This window comes from Oratosquilla oratoria, chromosome 4 (genome assembly GCF_046742065.1).
Source record: "Oratosquilla oratoria isolate Oo_2021 chromosome 4, ASM4674206v1, whole genome shotgun sequence".
Taxonomy (NCBI): domain Eukaryota; kingdom Metazoa; phylum Arthropoda; class Malacostraca; order Stomatopoda; family Squillidae; genus Oratosquilla; species Oratosquilla oratoria.
This window is the reverse complement of record NC_134780.1, coordinates 78,936,109-78,941,108: the sequence shown is the minus strand read 5'-3', so window position 1 is coordinate 78,941,108 and position 5,000 is coordinate 78,936,109. Positions and strand designations below refer to the sequence as shown.

The following is a 5,000-nucleotide window of genomic DNA, read 5'->3' as shown; positions in this document are numbered from 1 at the left end:
CAGTTGATTTTGCAGATCAGCCAGTAAACCATATTAAATCAACTAAGTTACCAGGATGTAGATTTCGACTTTCTCATGGCAGAAAAGGTCCTCCAGAGATGGCTAAGGGTTTAAATGTACAACCAAGCTCTTGACCTAAGTCGACCTTATGCAAAGGCAAGCTAATTCAGTCTGTATTCTGGCAATCGCCAGGCAATTTAATTCAGCTGGGAGTAAATTCCAAAATACATAGACACTAAAAATGAATTTCTAATTCCTGTCATAAAGATGGAAAATTGAGCTTCGAACTCACTTTGTAACATAAGCGGACTCGATCTCCAATGGTTACAAGTGACTGCCACTCACTCTGACTGTACAAGTACATATGGCAAAGGTTGCGGACGGTAGCTAAGGTCTTCTGGATAAGGGTCTTTACTGTTACTGTAGAGAGAGAAAGAGAGGGAGAGAGAGATATAGATGAACGAGATAGATAGAGAGATAGATAGATAGAGCGAGAGAGAGAGGGAGAGAGAGAGAGATAGATAGATAAATAGATAGATAGATAGATAGATAGATAGATAGAGAGAGAGAGAGAGAGAGAGAGAGAGAGAGAGAGAAGATATATATATATATATATATATATATATATATATATATATATATATATATATATATATATATAGAGAGAGAGAGAGAAAGAGAGAGAGAGAGAGAGAGAGAGAGAGAGAGAGAGAGAGAGAGAGAGAGAGAGAGAGAGAGAGAGAGAGAGAGAGAGAGAGAGAGAGAGAGAGAGAGAGAGAGAGAGAGAGAGAGAGAGAGAGAGAGAGAGAGAGAGAGAGAGAGAGAGAGGCGGATAAGGGGTTTCTCATTGCTAGAAACTTAGAAACAATCTAGTATTGGTGAAGGTCATGTTTGATAATCAGATACTAAGCCGAACAGGTCTGTGATCGACACCAAGGCCGTGTCAGAAACAAGGTCGTGTCACATCACGCAGTCGACACGCGAAGGCCGAATCAGGGGAGTGGGGGGGGAGGGGGAGTAGGGGGTTGCGGAAGGCCCAGCAGGTGCCTTACTGTGGAGGAAAGGTCTGAGTGCACTTGGTTCATGTCAGATGGAAGAGACTAGCGGCCTCTGCAAGTGCCATGAGTTATCGTCATGCATAGATTCGTGACATGCAAGGCTGACGTACTACTGATGCGTAGCGAACGGCGTAGACACACACACGCGCGCACACACACACACACACACACACACACACACACACACACACACACACACACACACACACACACACACACACACACACACACACACACACACACACACACACACACACACACGGGTTCGCGCACTGACACATACACGCACACACATACACATACACGTGATATAAAAGGACGTGTCACCTTAAGGAACCGAACGCATGACACAGACAGGTGAAGCCTCTGACACAGATGACACGGGGAAGAAGAAGAAGAGGACTAGATCAACTTCGCGTCGTCATGTGTCGCTTCAGAAGAACACAAACACTGTCGTGACTGAAGTTGGTAGATGCGTCGAGAGGCTACTGACATGTCACGAGGATGGACGCATCCGACATACGTTCATGTCGCTGAATATCACAGAGCGAACGAACATGCGAGTGATATCACGAGGTGTCTTTGAGCGTTACAGACAGGGGCACGCTACCGGCCCGGTTGCCAATAACGTGGCATTGGCACTACTTGGCACTACCTGACCCCACCTGGCACCAAGTAAATATCGTTGTCAAGGTCACCGATATAGTCCTAACAGGTTTTGCCTGTTGGATTAACACCACAAATCGTTGTCTGACAACACCATTCGCGTCGTCCTTTCGTGATGCAAGAGGGATCACCTCATCGGCCGAGGGAAGCACACGTTCGACTGACGATTAGACATAATAAGGAGTAAAAAGGCTTTCGGGGTCTTACCTTGGTGAAGGCTGCAGTTGCAAGGGGCAATGGTCTGAATCGCTGCAAGATTTGCAACAGATCAGCTCAACATCCAATCACGAACACCTTTTTCCGTCTTCTTCTTTGTTTCCTTCTTCTTCTTCTTTTGTTTTCTTCTCCCGTGAAGACTTCGTGTACTTAGAAGAGGCCTAGGACGACCTCTTTGCGAATATGACCTCCTACGAACTTCGCAAAATCCAGCTTCCGGAGTCTGTTATGTTCCAAGTTTACTCCTGAAGAACGACTATCGCTTCTCGTGGAGTGAGAGGTGGAGTTGTGGTGGTGGTGTGGGGGGGAGGGCAGGGCTTGGGGGTGGGATGGTGAGAGGGTGTCGTGGGTGGGTGGGGGGGCGGTGGGGGGCTAATGATTCCCACTCAAGAGTTTTAGCAGATGAGGGAGACGGAGGGGGATGTGGATGGGTGAGAGTCGAGTGTCAGTGTGTGTGTGTGTGTATGTTTGTGTGTATATGTGTATGTGCGTGTGTGTGTATGCTTGCTTGTGTATGCGTGTGTGTATGAGCAAGTTTCTTATCTACGTTCGTCTTTGCGTGTCTGTTGTGTACGTGCGTGTATGTGTATACGTGTATATGTGCACGTGTTTATGTGTATGCGTCCTTATACTCGTGGCTATGTTTTTCTATATGTGTTAATTAGTGTGTGCGTATGTGTGTGTGCGTGTGTGCGTGCGTGCGTGCGTGTGTGTGTGTGTGTATGTGCGTGTGTGTGTATGAGAAGAGTATGCAACTGATGCCGCTGCAGAAGCACTGGAGGAAGTGCTGCGCTGAAGGGCGGGAGGATTGTCCTTGAGGGGTCTACTGTACAGTAGAGACGGACGAGGAAGTTGACCTGCTGAGTGAAGTCGTCCTCCACACTACTTCCCCGTTTTCTTCCTCTCCTTCTCTCTCTCTCTCTCTCTCTTTCTCTCTTTCTCTCTTTCCTTCGCCTTTACTCGTCTTCTTCCTTCTTCTTCTTCTCCTCCTCCTCCTCCTCGTCTTCTTCGTGTTCTCCTTTTCGTCAACGCGTCCCACCTCCGCCTGTCTATCAATCACCCTCTCCCCCCCTTTTTAGACAGTGAATATTTCCCCCTTGGCCGATGGGTGGGTGGGGGGGGGAAAGACGGGGCGGGGGGGTTGGGGAGTGTGTGTGTTAGAAGGGGACGTAGGCGGCGACGGCGGAGACGGCGGCGGCGGCGGCGGCGGCGGTGGCGGCGGCGGAGGCCGAAGGCAGGAGTCCGGAATGAACAAGGTAGTGCGGGCCAGAAGCTCTGAAGGAGGAGGGGCGACGGCGGCGATACGACACCACCGCTTTGGAGGGTCCGAAAGAGAAGAAGGAATAGCAGCTTCCCGCGCTAAGTTCCAACCTCGACTGGCAGGTCCCACTCCACTTGCCTTGCAGAGCAGCAGCAGCAGCATTCCCACTCCCCCTCCCCCCCTCCCCCTCCTCTTCCTTCTCCTCCTCCACCTCCACCACCCTCCCTCCCTCCTCCTCCTCCTCCTCCTCCTCCTCCTTCTCCTCCTCCACCTTACCACCACCATCACAAACATCAACTTGCCAACCGCCACCACTACCACAAACACCTCCTCCACCTCCACCACCTCCTCCACCTCCACCATCACCTCCTCCTCCTCCTCTTCCTCCTCCTCCATCACTCTCCCTCTTTCTCCTCCCTCTTCACATCCCTCTCCTCCGGATTATTGTCACCATCACCATCCTCCACCAACTCATATCCCTCAGTATACAATCACCTTTGCCACCATGACGAAACTTGCTCCAACGCCGACATCTTGCACCGTTTTCACCCACCATCGGTTCCGTCACCATTCGCACTAGCACCACCCACTTCCCTATCATTAACACCATTAACTACCAATATCTCGATTTTCACCACCACCACAACCACCACCACCACCACCACCACCACTACCTCGCTCACCGCAGCGGCCCATCAGCCCCCCGTCTTCTCCCTCTCCCCCTCCACCACCACCACCTCCTCCTCCACCACCTTCATCAAACTAGCAACCCGTAACCCGTAACCTTCCCCAACCCCCACCCCTACCACCAGCATTTCTCCTCCAGTTGTTGGTTCTGCTGGAGGTATTTGGTGCTGGTGTTGGTGCTACTAAAGCTGCTGCTGCTGCTGCCGCTGCTGCTGCTGCCGATGCTGCTGCTGCTGCTGCCGATGCTGCTGCTGCTGCTGCTACCGCCCCGGCTGTTGCCTCAAGAAGAAGCAGGTCTATCCCAGTATCGATTTCTTGTTGTACGTGTGTTCTTGTGTATTATTTGCGACCAGAGGGAAGCGTGGGACCTCGAAGGACTCTTGGCGACGATCGACGAAGACTCTTAAGCCCCGAACCCAACGCTATCGTCCCAAAAGTGCGACTTATCAATACGAAGATATTATGATCTGCACCGCATCCAAACCAGCGGGACCCGTGCGCCTGCGTCGACTTGACGTCACAACAATACTCTGGGTTTACAGCGCGAGCGAGCGAGAGACCAGAAAGACTTCTCCTTATCCAGAAGGTTTCCATTTCAACGTTCTTCGGGGCTTCCATGAGCCTCGCCGGGCTTCCAGACACTCCGGACCCGGGCACCTGGGATTCCGGGGAGCCGCTGGTGCCTCCGAAAGGGAGGAACTTCCTGGAGGAGGGAGGAAATTGGGCGAGTGAGGAGGAGGAGAGGGTAAACAGAAGTACAAGGGGCGAAACGGAACACACATCAGCCGTGGGGCAATTATTTACCATTAGCTCTTCATCTCACGACTCCTCCTCCTCCTTCTCTACCTCCTCCTCCTTCTTTCTCCTCCTTCTCCTCCTTCTCCTCTCTCTCATTCGTCTTCTCTTCCCCCTCCCACCTTCTTCTTCTTCTTCTTCTTCACCTTTGCTCTTCTTCTTCTTCACTTCCTCCCCTTCGCCACCTCGTCTTCTGACATCGCTCCAACTTCGGCCTTTCTCCTTCGTTTTAGCTCTCAAACCCTTTTCTCCACCACTACTACCACCACCACTTCCTCCTCCTCCTCCTCCTCCTCCTTCTCATCCTCGTCGTCCTC

The 5,000-nt window shown here is 51.4% G+C and overlaps 1 protein-coding gene across 1 annotated transcript in view; it reads right to left on the bottom strand.

The window, feature by feature from the left end:
- LOC143024939 (acetylcholinesterase-like) overlaps positions 1-3,322 on the bottom strand; it is a 228,174-nt gene extending 224,852 nt beyond the window's left edge. Inside the window, exon 1 of the mRNA XM_076184445.1 lies at positions 1,932-3,322. The gene's annotated coding sequence lies outside the window, so the exon portion shown is untranslated. The remainder of the gene's footprint in view (positions 1-1,931) is intronic.
- Between the last annotated feature and the right edge of the window lie 1,678 nt (positions 3,323-5,000).